Raw genomic sequence first — 20,476 nt, forward strand, 5'->3', positions numbered from 1 at the left:
ATTTGAACACCCACTGAATTACATCATATCAGATAGCGTCAACCCCTGCACTCCACTGAGTTGCTTGTTCTATAATGATTCAGAATTCTTTTTAGTAAGGATGCATTATATGTATTAAACACTAGCTTCCAGTTTTTACCAAGATATAAAATGCTAGAAAGAAAGGTTTAAACCCAGGCATTTCTACCTACTAGCCAAGTGACCTTGTACAAAACACCGAGATTCTCTGAAGCTAATCTTTCTCCACTGCAACAACAGATAACAAATGGCCATCAAATGATGTATATAAAAATGGTTTAAATGACAACTTATATTTAAGTTCTAATTACGCAAAGATTATGTTAAAAACCAGTTAATCTTAAATACAAGTCAACATAATTTAATATATCTTTGATAATTCAGAAGGTACTCTGAGGTACAGAAATTGCTCATCATCTGCAGAAAACACTTTTTATATCAATCATTGTACTGCCAATGTAGGAAGAGCTGAGATTTACAAAATACCATACCAATCAGTTTCTAATAGAATTGAGAAGAAATATCTTTTAGAATTATTCCAACTGCTCCAAGTTCAACAAGGATACAACAGATGAGACTGCACAGCCCATACACAGTATGTGGCCTCTTTCCCTTGGTTTCCTCTGCCAGGAAAAGAGTTGAGACAGCTGTGCCCCAGGCAGGGTTTGCCCACATTATAGTCAATTTGTCAGAAACTGATGGGCTCCTTTTCCAGTACACATTCCCTCCTCCATCTTAATCATTCCATCTCTCACTTTCAGAAACATTCATTTGAATTCATTACTAGTCCACTCAGATGGAGAAGGAAATGGCACCCTACTCCAGTACTCTTGCCTGGAAAATCCCATGGACGGAGGAGCCTGGTAGGCTGCAGTCCATGGGGTCGCGAAGAGTTGGACATGACTGAGCAACTTCACTTTCACTTTTCACTTTCATGTATTGGAGAAGGCAATGGTAACCCACTCCAGTGTTCTTGCCTGGAGAATCCCAGGGACGGGGGAGCCTGGTGGGCTGCAGTCTATGGGGTCACAAAGAGTCGGACACAACTGAAGCGACTTAGCAGCAGTCCACTCAGAAACTCCTAGGAGTCCACTCTAACAAGGACAAAATCCAAAATTTTCAACATCATGTTCAAGATCTAGTTCCTGCCAACCAGTCTTTTACAATCCCCAAACACACTAAGAGGGTTTCCCAGGTGGTGCTAGTGGTAAAAACCTGCTTGGCAAAGTGGGTAGATGTAAGAGATGTGGGTTTGATCCCTGGGTCTGTAAGATTCCCTGGAGGAGGGCATGGCAACCCATTCCAGATTCTTTCCTGGAGAATCCCAGGAACAGAGGAGTCTGGAGGGCTACCATCCATGGGGTCACAAAGAGTTGGAGGTGATTGAGCACATGAGTCAACTGAAATTTATTTGGGAGCTTGTCTTTCCTGCTTTCAGCTGTCCCCAACCGTTTTGCAGCCACCCCCTCATCTCTGTGACTTTATGCACTGGTGACTCAGAATATTCTCTGTGATGATCAGTCCAGCTACAGAGACCACTCAGGCCCTGAGAAGTCCCTGTCCAACAAAAGCATACTATCCTGAGTCTTATTCCCAAGAACTGTGGGGTTTAATAGATCACAATAGATGATACTTTGGCATTTAGCTCATATTTATGAACATTATTGATCGGAGGATTTTTGTAGAAACTAATATGTGTGTTTGGCACTTTGTTATTTAAGTGAATATTGATAAGTTTCCACTCTATAACATTCGGATAACAAAAGATGTATTAATACATCTCTGGTCAATAAGTTGTTAAGTGCCTAATAAATGGAGGACTCAATATTTCTGTTGTGTTGTATTTGCAACACAGCCACATACAACAGAGATCAAGCCCTTGCCTTCATGAAAACTAGTGGGAGGACTCTGTGTGTGTGTGCGTATTTGTGTAGTATGTGCGTATTTGTGTGTGTGTGTGTGTACTCAGTCACGTCCAACTCTTTGCCAGCCCGTGGACTGTAGCCCACCAGGCTCCTCTGTCCATGGGATTCTCCAGGCAAGAATACTGGAGCAGGTTGCCATTTCCTACTTCAGGTGATGTTTCTGACCCAGGGATCAAACCCACGTTTCTTGTATCTCCTGCATTGGCAGGTGAGCTCTTTACCACTGAGCCACCTGGGAAGACCAGTGGGATGATACAGAAAACAAATAAGTAAACAATTCCAAATTATGATAGATACCTGCTGCTGATGCCAAGCTTGGCCTCTCTATACAGCTGAAGAACTGAATCTCAGAAACAGACTTTTGGGTGAAGTAGAAAAGGATAACTTTATTGCTTTGCCAGGCAAAGCGGGACACAGTGAGCTCCTGCCCTTGAAAACTTTGTGTCCCAACCTCAGAGGACTTGATGAGGGGCTTTATAACAATGGTTCAAAGGTGGGGTCTCTGACAAGACTAGGGTGTGTGTAGGGCCTGCACTCCCTTAACCTTGCCTCAGATGGTCAGTTCTCCCAAACTTGATGAGCTTCTCTGGTCTCTTCAATCTTGCCTTCCATAGTTTTATGACTGCTCCTCCCTTCATTAGAAACTGTTCAAATCTGCCCTTTGGAACTCAGGGAAGGTCGTCGGGGGTGGTCTTGCCTTTAAGAAACAGAGGCGGGGGAAAAAAAGCCCTCTGTGTCTGGGAGCCCCATAGGGCCTAGACTGGTTTCACTGTGAGGAAATAAGCACCAGTAGTTGGTATAACATAGGGTCAAGTATATGAAAAGAGAACAAATTTTAGATAGAATGGCAAGGGGAGGAGCTAGACATATAAAAACATGGGTAAAGAGCTTTCCCTGTAGAGGGGTCAGTCTTTCTGCTGGGAAATAGCTGGGGAAAAGGTTTGTGTGCCCCAGAACCTGGGACCATTTTCTTAGGAATAAAGCAAGTTAGGAAGAGTCTGAAAAAAGCTCTAAAATGTAACAACTAGATCACACAGGATCTGGTAGGTCTAGGTGACTTGTTTGTTCTAAACACAATGGTTAATCTTTGGATTTGATTCTCTACTCTTTACCAATTGATCATGTTAAATTACTATTGTTCTTCTGTTTGTGACATCAGTTCAGTTCAGTTCAGTTCAGTCCAGTCACTCAGTCATGTCCAGCTCTTTGTGATCCCATGGACTGCGGCATACCAGTCTTCACTGTCCATCACCAACTCCTAGAGCTTGCTCAATGTTCATCAAGTTGGTGATCCCATCCAACCATCTCATCCTCTATTGTCCCCTTCTCCTACTGCCTTCAATCATTCCCAGCATCAGGGGCTTTTCCAATGAGTCAGTTCTTTGCATAAGGTGGCCAAAGTATTGGAGCATCAGCTTTAGCATCAGTCTTTTAAATGACTAGTCAGGACTGATTTCCTTTAGGACTGACTGATTTGATCTCCACGCCATCCAAGGATATCTCAGGAGTCTTCTTCAACATCACAGTTCAACAGCATCAATTCTTTGGTGCTCAGCTTTCTTTATGGTCCAACTCTCACATCCACACATGACTACTGGAAAAAACATAGCTTTGACTATACAGACCTTTGTCAGAAAAGTAATGTCTCTGCTTTTTAATATGCTGTCTCAGTTCAGTTCAGTTCAATCACTCAGTTGGGTCCGACTCTTTGCAACCCCATGAATTGCAGCACACCAGGCCTCCCTGTCCATCACCAACACCCAGAGTTCACTCAAACTCATATCCATCGAGTCTGTGATGCCATCCAACCATCTCATCCTCTGTTGTCCCCTTCTCCTCCTGCCCCCAATCCCTCCCAGCTTCAGAATCTTTTCCAATGAGTCAACTCTTTGCATGAGGCGGCCAAAGTACTGGAGTTTCAGCTTCAACATCAGTCCTTCCAAAGAACACCCAGGGCTGATCTCCTTCAGAATGGACTGGTTGGATCTCCTTGCAGTCCAAGGGACTCTCAAGAGTCTTCTCCAACACCACAGTTCAAAAGCATTAATTCTTTGGTGCTCAGCTTTCTTCACAGTCCAACTCTCACATCCATACATGACCACAGGAAAAACCATAGCCTTGACTAGATGGACGTTTGTTGGCAAAGTAATGTCTCTGCTTTTCAATATGCTATCTAGGCTGGTCATAACTTTTCTTCCAAGGAGTAAGCGTCTTTTAATTTCATGGCTGCAATCACCATCTGCAGTGATTTTGGAGCCCAAAAAAATAAAGTCTGACACTATTTCCACTGTTTCCCCATCTATTTCCCATGAATTGATGGGACCAGATGCCATGATCTTTGTTTTCTGAATGTTGAGCTTTAAGCCAACTTTTTCACTCTCCTCTTTCACTTTATCAAGAGGCTTTTTAGTTCTTCTTCACTTTCTGCCATAAGAGTGGTATCATCTGCATATCTGAGGTTATTGATATTTCTCCCAGCAATATTGATTCCAGCTTGTGCTTCTTCCAGCCCAGCGTTTCTCATGATGTACTCTGCATAGAAGTTAAATAAGCAGGGTGACAATATACAGCCTTGACATACTCCTTTTCCTATTTGGAACCAGTCTGTTGTTCCATGTCCAGTTCTAACTGTTGCTTCCTGACCTGCATATAGGTTTCTCAAGAGGCAGGTCAGGTAATCTGGTATTCCCATCTCTTTTAGAATTTTCCACAGTTTATTGTGATCCACACCGTCAAAGGCTTTGGCACAGTCAATAAAGCAGACATAGATGTTTTTCTGGAACTCTCTTGCTTTTTCAATGATCCAGCTGATGTTGGCAATTTGATCTCTGGTTCCTTTGCCTTTTCTAAAACCAGCTTGAACATCTGGAAGTTCGTGGTTCTCGTATTACTGAAGCCTGGCTTGGAGAATTTTGAGCATTACTGTACTAGCGTGTGAGATGAGTGCAATTGTGTGGTAGTTTGAGCATTCTTTGGCATTGCCTTTCTTTGGGATTGGCTAGGTTGGTCATAACTTTTCTTGCAAAGAGCAAGTGTCTTTTAGTTTCAAGGCTGCAGTCACCATCTGCAGTGATTTTGCAGGCGAAGAAGATAAAGTCTGTCACTGTTTCCATTGTTTCCCCATCTATTTGTCATGAAGTGATGAGACCGGATGCCGTGATCTTAGTTTTTTGAATATTGAGTTTAAGCAAGGACCATTTAAAAATCTTTATTGAGTTTGCTATAATATTGCTTATGTTTTTGATTTTTGGCTACCAGGCATGTGGGATATTAGCTTCCTGACCAAGGATGGAACCCACATCCTCTGCATTGGAAGGTGAAGACTTAACCACTGGATTGCCAGAGAAGTCCTAACAAATTATTTAACCTATTGAAACTCCAGTTGATTCATCGATGAAAGGACACTAATAACATGACCTTCTTCTTAGTAATGGACTTCCCTGGTGGCTCAGGTGGTAAAGAATCTGCCAACAATGCAGGAGACCAGGGTTCAATCCCTGGGTCAGGAAGATACCCTGGAGAAGGAAATGGCAATCTACTCCAGTACTCTTGCTTGGAAAATCCCATGGACAGAGGAGCATGACAGGCTATAGTCCACGGGATCACAGAGTTGACATGACTGAGCGATTAACACTTTCACTTCTTTCTTCCTAGTAGGATTGTTGTGATGATGAATGAGATGATCCATTTAAAGATCACATAGTAGAATTTAAACTGAGTCCCCCTAAAACTGAGTTCTTCTGCTGAGTTTATGACTAATGTCTCTATCCAAAATGTTGGGGCTTCCCTGGTGGCTCAGTGGTAAAGAACCTGCCTGCCAATGCAGAAGAAGCTGGTTTGATCCCTGGGTCAGGCAGATCCCTTGGAGAAGGAAAACCTACTCTAGTATCCCTGGGTCAGGCAGACCCGTTGGAGAAGGAAAACCTGCTCCAGTATTCTTGCCTGGAAAATCCCAAGGACAGCAGACCCTGGTTGGCTATAGGCTCACAAAAGAGTCAGACATGACTTAGAGACTAAACAACAGTAACTATCCAAAACATTATGCTCTTTCTTGTCCAACACCTGTTCTCCTCAAGGCTGAGAAGTATCAGGTAAAAGGGGGGAGTGAAACCAAGCAGGATCCTGTGGGGCTCCTGGGTACAAATCCTTTCCGTGTTCCCCATTTCTTGTTTGTAGGAAACTGACTTCATTCAGCCTCCATGAGATTCCCTGAGTTCTAAAGGGCATATTCAATCAGGCACTGATCAGGGAAGGGAGGGGATGAAGACACTAGGAAGCAGCGGCCAAGAAACAGTAGTGCAGCCTTGGGGCAGGCGCCAAGGAATACCTGGAGCCTGATTCCTCCTCAAAGACTATACATAACAATATCTTTTATCTCTTTTGCAGGAACTAAGGCACTTACGCAGGTGAAGAATGATAACTTCAGGATGAGCACAGGATTCCCAGGACACCACTTTCTGGGACATCACTCTGTTACCTCACCACCAACCAATCAGAAGAAAGCTACACACTGCTACCCTCACCCCAAATCTTGCCCATGAAATCTTTTTCCCAAAAACTGTTAGGGAGTTTGGAGTTTTTTAAGCTTGCTTGGCCCTGCAATAAACATCTCTCTGCTCCTCCCCGCAAAGAAAAAATTTAATTAAATAAATAAAGATGACATAGTAGGTTAGTTTTAAATGTTAGACATATTTATTATCCCTTCTGGTAAATAAGATTAAATTTATTAAGGAGCAACTCTAGTGGCTGGATTTTATGCTCTGAGATAGGCTGATGAAGCTGTTATTTTTGGAAATGGAAACCTTTTTGACAGTTCTCAAATAGTCTAGTCTGCTATATGGAAGGCTAATTGAACAGCTTAACCTGATCAATTTATTTTCACACTTTATGGTGCTAATTACACAGGCAAAGACTGACATTCAAAACATTTAGTGACTGAGACGGCACAAGTATTGATGGATCAGAAGGGAACAAAGGCAGCAAGCAGTACAGCTCTAGCAGTGTATCCTGGGCAGTTGCCAGCCTGAGTGTGTACTGCCTCTGCCCTAAGAATTGAAAATTCGTAAATCAGACAATAAAACACATGCAAAGGATCAAAGTGAGTTATCCAAAAGGGTCAATGCAAGACCACCCCAAAGAAACAAAATGGCAGCCAGGATGTGTGAGTATGAAAAGAGGAGGAAGCCACAAAGGGAACATCAGAAAGGCTGATACACTCTGCCCTCAGCACCATGGGGGTGGAGTGCCCTCGTGTATATAAACCCAACAAGGACTGTGGGTCTAGAGGAAAAGTGGGTATGTCAGACTTGAAAGGCACTTTGGGGCTTCCCTGGTGGCTCAGACCTTAAGAATCCACCCACAATGCAAGACACCTGGATTCTATCCCTGGGTTGGGAAGATCCCCTGATGAAGGGAATCGCTACCCACTCCAGCATTCTTGCCTGGAGAATTCCACAGACAGAGGACATTTTGTTATGACACTGGCTATTCATATCTTTCAACAAACTCCGCTGATCAGAGACTGTCATCAAACAACCTCCTAATTTTCTCTGATTACCATGTAGGGTTTTTTTTGGCTGTGTCAGGTCTTAGTTGCACAAAGGATCTTCATTGTAGCATAAGGAATCTTTCATTGTGGCATGTACACTATTCCATGCAGTGCACAGGCTTGTCTCTAGTTGTAGCTCACAGGTCCCAGAGCTTATGGGCTCTGCAGTTCTAGCATGCTTAAGTTGCCCTGCAGCATGTAGGACATTTGTTCCCTGACCAGGGACCACACCCATGTCCCCAGCACTAGAAGACGGTTTCTCAAGCACAGACCACCAGAGAAGGCCCCCACCATGTAGTTTTAGTTGTAGAAGAACATTCTGTCCAGCAAATATAAGTAGGCAATATTTTAGAAAGTCACATTTTTAGTAAAAATTTGCAGTTTGACATTTGACTATTTATATTCATCACTTAAACATTTCCTTAATGTATTAGTCAGCTTGTGTGGCCAAAACAGAATACCACAGACTGGGCGGCTTAAACAATAGAAATTTATTTTCTCATGGTTCTGGAAGCCCAAAGTTCAAGATCAAGGTGCTCGCAAGGTTGGTTTCTGGTGAGGCATGTCTCCTTAACTTGCATTTGGCTGCTTTCTCTGTGCATCCTCACGTGGCTTTTCTTTGTACACATGCCTCTGGTGTTTCTTCCTTTTCTTATTAGGACACCCGTCTGAGGCCTTCCCTGGTGGCTCAGACAGTAAAGAATATGCCTGCCAATGCAGGAGACCTGGGTTCAATCACTAGGTCAGGAAGATCACCTGGAATGGTAACTCACTCCAGTATTCTTGCCTGGAGAATTCCATGGACAGAGGAGCCTGGTGAGTACAGTCCATGGGGTTGCAAAGAGTTGGACACGACTGAGCAACTAACACACAGATTGAATGAGACCTCGACTCTTATGGTTTCATTTAACCTTAATGTCTCCTAAAATGCTCTATCTCCAAATAGAGGCACATTTGAGGTTAAGGCTTCAACATATGAATTTGGGTGGGAGAATACATTTCAGTCCATAATAGTTAGTTTCAGTCAGATTTCAAAGCCTGGTCACATCTCATTGTACCAAGTCAGGAAAACTCTGGGTATCAGTGACTACTCCCAGACCCCACCTCTCTCTAGTAGTTATTTGATTACTGGATTCATGACCACCATCACCTGCATTTGCCTTGCACTGCTATAACTTCTTCTCTGTATTACAGGTCTAGAGGTACAAACTACATTATCAAGACTTCTTGGCTGGTTGGTCAAGTTGGATGCCACCAATAGGTGGTAATGAGAGATCAGAAGACAATAGGAAGGGAGAAGCCACTCTGCTTCCATCTCTAGATGGGCAGGATTAAAAGCAGGGACTACCAGGTCCAGTAACTTCCATGATTCCTCCAACTGTTCATCCTAAGAAAGGGCGGGAGCAGCTGCCCAGCCTTGAGTACCATGACCTTATTATGTCTTTTACCCCACCAGTCCTTCCAACAGCTTCATAACTGATTCCTTGCATTAAATCCCTCTCTGCTTGAAATAAGTAGTTTCTTTTTCCCAGGTTTGACCATGATTGAGGTCAAGATAGAAATGCCTTTGGACCAGGCAGCTGATCTTCCTTGAGTAATCCCTGGCTTCTTTCTTGTGAACCTTCTGAAACTTGTTGTTTTCGCTCAGTCACTAAGTCTTATGCAACTCTTTGTGACCCCATGGACAGCAGCATGCCAGGCTCCTCTGTCCTCCACCATCTCCCAGAGTTTGTCTAAGTGCATATCCATTGAATCACTGATACTATTTAACCATCTCATTCTCTGCCACTATATTCTCCTTTTGCCTTCAATCTTTCCCAGCATCAGGGTCTTTTCCAATGAGTCAGGTCTTTCCATTAGGTGGCCAAAGTATTGGAGCTTCAGCTTCAGCATCAGTCCTTCCACTGAATATTCAGGGTTAATTTCCTTTAGGATTGACTGGTTTGATCTCTTTGTAGTCCAAGGGATTCTCAAGAGTCTTCTCCAGCACCACAATTTGAAGGCATCAATTCTTCAGTGCTCAGTCTTCTTTACAGTCCAACTCTCACACCTGTACATGACTACTGGAAAAACCATAGCTTTAACTACACAGATCTTTGTTGGCAAGTGATATCTCTGCTTTTTAATACACTCTGAAATACCAGCATGGAAATTAAAAATTCTACTAGGCACTTAGCTCTTGTAGAGCAGGAAAACTGTTTTATACCCTATGTTATCCTAGGTAGTAAATGCTTGATGCATAGCAACATGGCAGACCCTCAATGAGCATTTGTTGTTTGCATGGATAAATGAATGCCTGAATGTTTATGGATATCTTCATGAACACATAAAGAGCTGGGAAGCAATATAACATTGTTAAAGCAAAGAAAGGCCATGGACATTCATAACACTGAAATTACTTTCTTAGAGAAACACACAGACATATCCAAGCCTCAAAGACAATATTTTATCATGATTTTAAAGCCACTGTCAACCTAAACATTACTGCTTGGGCCCTGACTGCACCTACAAAGCACCATAATCCAGTCATGTTCGTTTCTCTTCCATGGCTCCTTACAACTTTGGTTATAAAGAGCACATACCTGCCTCTGAGTGATGGGTTGGATGTCTCTCCCTCCCTGTATGAGGAGGAAAATGGTCAGTGTTTAGGAAGACAGGATATTAAGCATCTTCTGGTGACTGATGGTCATTGATAGCGATCTGCCCTCACATACATCTCTTTCTAGCTGATTAAAATACTATTTCTTGATATCAGTAGAAATCTGAGTTGGCCTTAATAAACTCTCTTTAATTCTCCTCACAGATAGTAATGGCCTTTCAGTGTCAGACAGACACTTTAATATTCCTAAAGATGTCAGTAATTTCTTTTTTTTTCTTGTAGACTTTAAAAGACTGTATAATTTTCAAGGGACAAGAACAATACCATTGAATAGAACCCCAAAGGCATATTTTCTCACATGCAAGGGTCACACACATGCAGACACACACTCTCAAATATATACACACACACATATATACACACTCATATTCTCACAAACATTCTGAAAACAGTTTTCTCCATCTCAATTTCTGCCTCTCTGATTCCTCCACTCCCCACCCCTGCTTTAAAATATTCATGGATGGTTGTGCCAGAAGACATGGGGGGAAATGGTAGAGCCAAAGTCTTTTGAAGGTTTGGTTCCCAGCGCTCTTTGCCATGTAAATGTGAACATGTTTCCTAACTTCTATGAATTTACTTCTTATAATCTGCTCTCCTCAAGAGATGGCTGGGTTTGGAAGAAATAATGCAAGAAAAAGCCTTCTACATCTAGATTTAAGGTAGTTTTCAATCAGCTTCATTAACCAACAAACACAAAATATTATGACTGTGCACAGCCTAATAGCATCCAGAGAACAGACACTGTGTCACTCATTGGCACCTCCTTTGAGCACCCAACACACTGGCTCCTACATGATACAAACCCTACAAAGTAATTTCAGAGTTGAATACAACAAGGACAAAGATAAAATCTGCTGACCAGGCAGCTCAGAAGATCTCCTTCCTGGCTGTTCCTTAGGAACCCCTGGGGAGCTTATAAAATATACCAATGCCCAGGCCCCATCCCAGATCACCAAGTCTCTTGGGGCATGGCATGGCACCCAACCCAGAGTATGGGGACAGCAGCCAGTATGGCAACCGCTGGTGAGAGTGATGGCTTTCAGTTTTTGTTGCATGTTAGTTTCACTGGGGAATCACCAAAACCCATCCCCAGACCGAATAAATCAGGACTGGATCGCTAAAGGTAGAAACTTCTCATCCTTTTAAGATACCTGAATGACTCCAACACACAGCCAATGGAACACAGTTTGAAGAGGTGACAGTATGCACCCTGCCTTATTTTTTCATTGGTGTAGAGTTGGTGGTGCAATGGTAAAGAATCCGCTTGCCAACTCAGTACACGCAAGAGAAACCAGTTTGAATCCTAGGTTGGGAAGATCCCATGGAGTAGGAAATGGCAACCTACTCCAGTATTCTTGCCTGGAAAATTTCATGGACAGAGGAGCCTGGTGGGTTACAGTCCATAGGGTCGCAAAGAGTTAGGCATGACAGAGCACACATGCTTACATAGTTGCTTTATAATGTGCTTCTGCTGCTGCTAAATTGCTTCAGTCGTGTCCAACTCTGTGCAACCCCAAAGACAGCAGCCCACCAGGCTCCCCTGTCCCTGGGATTCTCCAGGCAAGAACACTGGAGTGGGTTGCCATTTCCTTCTCCATTGCATGAAAGTGAAAAGTGAAAATGAAGTTGCTCAGTTGTGTCAGACTCCTAGCGACCCCATGGACTGCAGCCTACCAGGCTCCTCCGTCCATGGGATTTTCCAGCTAGTTTCTGCTATAAAATGAAGTGAATCACCTCCATGTGTGTGTGTGTATATGTATGTGTGTGTATATATATATATATATATCCTCTCCATGTTGGATCTCCCCCCTATTCTTCCTCCATCCCATCTAGGTCATCACAGAGCACCTAGCTGAGCTCCCTGTACTATAGAGTAGGTATCCACCAGCTATCTGTTTTACACATGGCAGGGCACATATGTCAATTGCGATCTCCCAATTCATCCCACCTCTCCCCTTCAAGTCCACATGTCCATTCCCTATGTCTATTCTTACCCCTCAAATAGGTTCACCTGTACCATTTTTCTAGATTCCATATACATGTGTTAATATATGACATTTGTTTTTCTCTTTCTGACCTACTTCACTCTGTATGTCACTCTCTAGGTCCATCCATATCTCTACAAATGATACAATTTCATTTCTTTTTATGGCTAAGATTCCATTGTATATGTACATCTTCTTTATCCATCCATCTGTTGATGGGCATTTAGATTGCTTTCATGTTCTGATTATTATAAATAGTGCTGCTATGAACATTGGGGTACATGTGTCTTTTTGAATTATGGTTTTCTCAGGGTATGTGCCAGTATAAAATACTTAGAGGAAAGCAGAGGAAGAACACTCTTTGACATAAATCACTGCAATATATTTTAGGTACTCTTCCTTGATCTCCTTCCTTTTCTCAAGGGCTGAGAAACAAAGTTGTTGACAGCAGCAACTGCCTTTCTTTAGTCATTGCAACCAGCAATTCCTAATTTGCAAACTCTGACCCCAAAGAAGAGAAACATTAGAAATAAACAATTTGGACCTACACCTTCCTCCCATCCCACTCTCTAACCATCTTGCTTAAACTGGTCTTTGGCTTTATGGAGGTAATAAAGTTTATTAAAGGCAGAAATATCAAATCTAGATTCCAAATTAACAAGCAAATATCATAGGAACTCAGGGTGAGGCTACTGCATCACTTAGAAAAGGAAGGAAAGAACTTCCTCTACCCAGGACAAGACTAAAAAATCTTGATGCAAATGCTCCCAATCCCACTCCCGCCTCTCTCCCTCCTGTTCCCCACAAGCATTCTGCTCTCATTTCAAAGAGTGAATAGCAGGGTGGGGGGGGGAGTTATGAATCTCTCATATTTTCATATAGCTATCAAACAGAACATTTGAAACTCCTGTCAGGTTTGTATTGAAATCTTTACATTCTGATTAAGTCCACATAAAGGAAAGCAATTGGTTTTCCTTATACTCTAAGTGGGCTTCCCTGGTGGCTCATATGGTAAAGCATCTGTCTGCAATGCAGGAGACCTGGGTTCAGTCCTTGAGCAGGGAAGATCCCCTGGAGAAGGAAATGGCAACCCACTCCAATATTCTTGCCTGGAAAATACTATGGATGGAGGAGCCTGGTAGACTACAGTCCATGGGGTCACAAAGAGTTGGACAACTGAGCAACTTCACTTCACTTATACTTTAAATATATACATACTACAGTTTCCTTTCAGAAGATGTATTGGCTCAATAACTTTCTTCTGGGGCTTTCCTGGAAGCTCAGTGGTAGAGAATCTGCCTGTCAATGCAGGAGATGAGATGCGAGTTCAATCCCTGGGTGGGGAAGATCCCCTGGAGAAGGAAATAGCAACCCTCTCCAGTATTTTTGCCTGGAAAATCTCACGGACAGAGGAGCCTAGCAGGTTACAGTCCATGGGGTCACAAAAGAGTTGGACATGACTTAGTGACTAAATAACAACAACTTTCTGCTATGATACCATCCATTCATGAGCCATATGCATGTATGTGTGCACGTGTACATATGCTTGTGTATGTGTGTGGTTGTATATGTGTATGCATGTGTGTGTGAGGTCATGTGTGTGTGTGCACATGCAACTAAACAAAAAACTGCTATCTCCATTCTGGACATAAGTGTTAAAAAATACCAGATTATGTAACTTTCACCTATAGTCACTCAGTCATGTCTGACTCTTTGTGACCCCATGAACTGTAGCCCACCAGGCTCCTCTGTCCATGGAACTGTCCAGGCAAGAATACTGGAGTGCATTGCCACTTCCTTCCCCAGGAGATCTTCCTGACCCAGGGATCAAACCTGAGTCTCCCGCATTATAGGCAGATTCTTTACCATCTGACTCACCAGGGAACATCTATCTAAATTGTAACAGCACCCTGAAATGGATTTAGAAGAAGACTGAATGAAAACAGACTTTCCAAATGTGATATCTCATCCCTGCCAGAAACATTAGTGTCTGGAAACACTCTCTGAGGGATATGACAACAGGCTTTTTTCTTTTTTTTTTTTTTTTATGTGAAGTGGAGGAAGATTGTGCATCATGATGAAAACTGTTTTTTCTAATTTTTTAAATGGAGGAATAGTTGATTTACAATATTATATTAGTTTCAGGGGTACAACAGAGTGATTAAAAAATCTGATTATCTTCCATTTATAGCTATTATAAAACATTGGGTATATTCTGTATTGTCTATTATATCCTTGTAGCTTATTATTTTATACATAGTAGTTTGTACCTCTTAATCTCCAAACCCATCTTGTCCCTCCCCACTTTCTTCTCCCCACTGGTAACCACTAGTTTATTTTCTCTCTGTGAGTCTATTTTTTATTATAATCACTAGTTTCTTTTATTTTTTAGATTTCATATATAAATGATAACATAGAGTATTTGTCTTTCTGACTTATTTCATAATAGTTTCATGAGCCCATATTTATTAAACTTCTCAACCTAGAAGCTAATCAGTGGCTTATAGCTAATGATTTAAATTCTGGACAGACTCCTAGGAATCACTGTTCCATGATCCCCTCCTCAGATAAATGGTGCCTCGAACACAGGGAACTAAGGGTACAGTAAAATCTGGGCCTGAAAATTTTGGATATTGCTTCAACATGTGGCTTCAGGAATTTGAACAGTTAAAGAATTGATGTTAATGTGAACTAAGATCCTAAAGGAACAAAGGATGGGAAAGCTCTCAGAACATCTAAAATATCCAAAAGTCATTCATTTCCAATCCGTATTATTTAAATCTTTTAAAATTGATATCTAATTTACATACCATACAATTTACTTTTTTAAAGTGTGCAATTCAGAGTCAACCCTTTCTACCACCCAAAACTGACTTATTTGTGACAGAAACTGGAGATATGCTATAGAAATGCAAAGAAAATCCCTCATCATTGCTTGAGCTTCGTCAATCCTAACTCCCTAGTGTCACCATCCTTTTGAGCATCCATGACTATTCTGAGTTCAAATTCTCTAACTGAAGAGTTCTGTGACTATGAGCAATTTATTTAATATCTCTTGGCCCCTATGTCCTCATGGACAAAATTAAGATAATGATGACAGCAATCATCTTAACAAGACTGTTCTCAGGATTAAAATGATGCCTGTCTTAAAATATTTCAGTAGATATTCAGTAACTGCTAGGAATGATGCAATAGAATTCCATTGCTCAGAATTCAGTAATATTTGTTTATTCAATATGTATTATGTCCCAGGCCCTGAGTTAGGCCCTAAAAAGTGAAAGAAGACAAAGAGAAGGAAAAGAGGTGGAGGAGAGAAAAGGGAGGATCTTGAGCAGGGTGGTGGGGAGGGGGGGGCGGGGGGAAATGGGGGCAGAGAAAGAGAAGAAAAAAAGAAGGAAAGAAGGAAGATATAAAGTATATATCCTCAAATTTCAAGGAAGTTTAAAATCTAAGAAGGAAAGATGTATATATCAATAGTAAAAAGTAAGGTTTAAAAGTGTGAATGAATGAGTGAAAGGTTTCAGTGCAAAGATTCACTTTTGGTTCAGATAATCCTGAAAAACTTGCCTTTATTTTCACTTGAAGTATTGACAGCTAATTTCTAGACACAAACCATTGTCACATTTTTACAGTGTATGAGCTACAAAGCAAAAGACAGAATGGCAGGGGCTTGGACCAGGATAAGCATTTCAGCTCTGGCTGCTCTTCCGGAACCATCTGCTGTTTCTCTCCCAGTCTTTCTTTGTAAAGATTTTCTCCACTGTCTAGTTCCCTCCTTGGCCTCTTCTCCATTTATTGCTTGAAAAAAAGCTTGCAGATCATTATGGGAAATGTCTACACATTGCCCATAAACTCTGAATGGGAAAATCAGTGTAGAAATGAAACAAATAGATGCATTTTCAAAATAGATAAAGTGTGCACATAACCCCAGTGGACTGGAAGAATATTTAGATAAGTGACTAGGGAAAAGAATTTTCATGCTGTCATCTGCTAACGCTAATGATTTAATTAAATTAGAAAAATTCCACTGCCAAAAGCGAAAAATCCAAATATGTGGCATGCTGGGGGAATTACAGACCCACTACCAAACGCATTCTGTTCAAACTTAATTTTTTTCCTTTAAGAAGGCCATGCAGAGCTACACTTAAAAAAAAAAAAAAAAACCATTCAATTTCAAGAGAGTATTTTCCATCTGGGGCCAGTTGGGGAGAGTATGCTTTAAACTCTGTAAAGACAGCTGAGAGGCAACATGACTTGTTAAGGAAACAGTTTATAAAAAGCATCAGTTTTAAAAATCCAGCAAAAGATTTTACCATGACATTCCCATACATTGCTGAATTCATTATTGCTCATTAAATGTCTTTGCACACAAATGAAAAATCAAAATGATTCAGGAAATGGATATAGTAAAATCAATTGAAAGCCAGTACATTTTTGTCAAGGATTTAGCTGGTAATTAGAATATGTCTCCCTACTTGGAAGCTTTTTTTTTTTTTTTTACTTTTTTCACTTTATCCAGTCTTTTTTATAGTAATCTCCTCACACAATTCCCTTGCCCCAAATAATCTTGATGCAAAAAAAAATATTAGAATCCTAGTAAATCAAAATTAAGGGATATTAACCCATCAATATGCTGAAAGCCACAGAAAGAATTCTTAATAAACCAAAAGTGACATTAAAGATGTTCTTCAGATCAGATCAGATCATTCAGTCGTGTCCAACTCTTTGCGACCCCATGGATCGCAGCACTCCAGGCCTCCCTGTCCATCACCAACTCCCAGAGTTTACTCAGACTCACGTCCATCGAGTCAGTGATGCCATCCAGCCATCTCATCCTCTGTCGTCCCCTTCTCCTCCTGCCCCCAATCCCTCCTAGCATCAGACTCTTCCAATGAGTCAACTCTTCGCATGAGGTGGCCAAAGTACTGGAGTTTCAGCTTTAGCATCATTCCTTCCAAAGAAATCCCAGGGCTGATCTCCTTCAGAATGGACTGGTTGGATCTCCTTGCAGTCCAAGGGACTCTCAAGAGTCTTCTCCAACACCATAGTTCAAAAGTATCAATTCTTGGGCGCTCAGCCTTCTTCACAGTCCAACTCTCATATCCATACATGACCACAGGAAAAACCATAGCCTTGACTAGATGAACCTTTGTTGGCAAAGTAATGTCTCTGCTTTTAAATATGCTATCTAGGTTGGTCATAACTTTCCTTCCAAAGATGTTCTTAGTAGCTGTCAAAATGAAAGGTATATAAAATGTCTCAAAGATGTTTACCTTCTTAATTCAGTGTTTAATTAAATTGAGTGCTATTCATTTGTGGGGAGGAAAATGAGCTAAAATCTCTTTAAAAGGTAAAACAGTTGACCACCCACTTAAACTGACAGCTAGAAAGACTTAAGTTTTGTTTTTGTGTGTATATGCACATAGTTATATGTTCAATATAAGTATATGTATATGTTCTATCCACATATGTACATATATTTACATAGCACATATAAATATGTGTACACATATACATATATGTATGTATATATGGTCATTTTTTTCTCTTATTTCTCCCAAGTTATAGACAATAACAATCAAAACTTCTCATTATTTGAGCTTTTTTTTTTTCATGTGATGGGTTGATTCATTTCATTTGGGCTTTGAAGGCTCAAGAATAAGAGAAGTCCTATGGATACCTGGATAAACCAGTGCTTCTCAAATTCAAGAACAGGACTCACTGGTGGAGCTCATTAAAACACTGATTCTGATTCATTGGGTCTTGGTAAAGCCTGAGATTCTTCATTTCTAATAAGCTGATGTTCCTAGTCTGTGGACTGCACTTTGATAATAAAGGATCTGAAACTTAGAAAATGTATCTGTATACATAGAAGAGTGAAATTCTGAGAATTTTCTCATAAAGCTGTGCTCATCTAGCTAGATGTTCTGATGATGTAGTTCTTGACATAACTTAAGATCCTTCACTGACTATACAGTTTAGCTCATTATGTACAATAATTCTTGTGCTAGCTTCTATTCATACTTGCAATTACAGATCCTGAGGTTTAAATGCTTTCTTCTGGGATCTCGCTTCATTTACCCACCAGAGCAGTCATTGCTTCTAAAATAAACCTAACAAGTATATTTGGTAAATTTTGGTAATTACTTGAATCTACCAGGACAAACACCAGTGGTAAAGAGTCCTCCTGCCAATGCAGGAGAAGTGAGAGACTCTGGTTCGATCCTTGGGTTGGGAAGCTCCTTTGGAGGAGGGCATGGCAACCCACTCCAGTATTCTTGCTTGGAGAAACCCATGGACAGAGGAGCCTGGCAGGCTACAGTCCTAGGGTTGCAAAGAGTCAGACATGGCTGAAGAGACTTAGCACACATGTATTCCCATAAACCAGGAATAAAGCTCACACTGCCTTTCGCAGCATCCCATTTCACATTTGCAGTTCTCGCATGGTTAGAACATTTCAATCTGTCTCTTGAATTTTCACCCACTGGGCATCATCTCTTTTCCCTGGAGCAAAAAAAAGTTTTATTTTACTCAAGCAAAATACCCACAGCTTCTTTTTCAACATTTTCTCTTAGGAGAAAGTTGCTACAGACCTTACCCTCTTTGTCACTATCTCTAGTACTTGCTAGAACTAGATGAAATGCCGTGACATAATGTCTTTTATTCTAGTTCTTTAAAAAAAAAATTACATCATAATATGTGCATTTATTCTCTTTGTAAAAGATAAAAGCTGTAAAAAAAAAATGTATAGACATTGTAATGTAAAACTGTATATTTTCACTGCCCCCCTATTCAACTCCTTTCCCTAGAAATAATCATTTTAAATAGCTTTTCTATTTCTTTACCTGTAGAGACATGTACCGGAGAAGGCGATGGCACCCCACTCCAGTACACTTGCCTGGAAAATCCCATGGGTGGAGGAGCCTGGTAGGCTGCAGTCCATGGGGTCACGAAGAGTCAGACACGACTGAGCAACTTCACTTTCACTTTTCACTTTCATGCGTTGGAGAAGGAAATGGCAACCCACTCCAGTGTTCTTGCCTGGAGAATCCCAGGGACAGGAGCCTGGTGGGCTGCCGTCTATGGGGTCTCACAGAGTCGGACACGACTGAAGCGACTTAGCAGCAGCAGCAGAAACATGTACATTTATTAACATTGCTTTTTTTCCATTTTCTATAAATAGGATAAGCATCTATTGTTCTGTGACATTTGTTAATCCTGGTAGATTCAATGGCCTAATTCATCCTTCTTATAGTTTTGTATTACTTACAGGATGAATGAGCAATAAATTGCTTATTAATTTATGAATAGAAATTTAGATGGACATTGATATTTTCTGATTCTAGATGGTACTGCCATGAGCATTATGTATGCTTCTTTTGTGCGTTTGGAAGTTCCTTTATAAAGTATACATCTTTAAAGGTATAATTATAGTGTAAAAACGGCCTCCCTGTTGGAGTTGCAGAGTCAGACATGACTGAGAAACTAAGCACACAGCATAGTGTAAAAAATTTTAACTTTTGATTGAAATTGCTAATAGCCTTTGAAAATATTTTAAGATTGTACATTATCACTAGCAGTATATGAGACTACCTATTTTTCACATGATTCTCGTTGCTGAATAGAATCAATCTTTAAACTTTTCCAAGGTGGTTGGGAAAGAGGGAAGATAGAAGGGAGGGCAGGAAGGAAGGAAGGGAGAAGGAAAGGAAGGGAGAAAGAGAGAGAAAGAAGGAAAAAAAGAGGAAGGGAGGGAAGAAAGGCAGAAAGGTAGTTTTCACGGTTTTACTTTACATACCATGATTATTAGTGAGGTTGGACATCTTTGCATGTTTGTTGGTCAAATGAATTATTTTTGTCTGCACTGCTTATTAAATTACTTCCCTATTAATACATTCCGAATATCTATTCATCATTAAGGGGTGTTACAAATATTTCTTTCATGTTTGTCTTTTGGTTCTTTGTTCATTATTGTATAGAATACTGTAACAGTAGTAGTCAAATGCATCAATCTTTGCCTTTAAACTTGCAAAACTGAAAGAACATTTTCAATTATGTTCTCTTCACATTTTTATGGTCACATCTGAATGTACTTGTATCCATGGTGTAAAGCATAGTTTTAATTTTGCTTTTTAAAGATATTCACTAGTTCTGTGATTAAAGTTTCCTCCCACTGGTTTGAAATGCTTCCTAATAACAACAAAGTTCATTGTGTACGTGGTTCTTTTCCTAGTCACCATGCTGTACATTAGATCCCCAGAACTTACTCATCTTATAACTAAAAGCTTGTACACTTTGGCCAACATCTTCCCATTCCCCACCCCCCAGGCCATGGCAACCA

At 40.9% G+C, this 20,476-nt stretch overlaps 1 protein-coding gene across 5 annotated transcripts in view; it reads right to left on the reverse strand.

The window, feature by feature from the left end:
• NCKAP5 (NCK associated protein 5) overlaps positions 1-20,476 on the reverse strand; it is a 1,217,724-nt gene that overhangs the window by 1,039,079 nt on the left and 158,169 nt on the right. The gene's annotated exons all lie outside the window — the stretch shown is intronic.

The sequence above is a fragment of the Bos grunniens genome, chromosome 2, assembly GCF_055505025.1.
Source record: "Bos grunniens cultivar Pamir isolate PY7600 chromosome 2, Bosgru_T2T1.0, whole genome shotgun sequence".
NCBI classification, from domain to species: domain Eukaryota; kingdom Metazoa; phylum Chordata; class Mammalia; order Artiodactyla; family Bovidae; genus Bos; species Bos grunniens.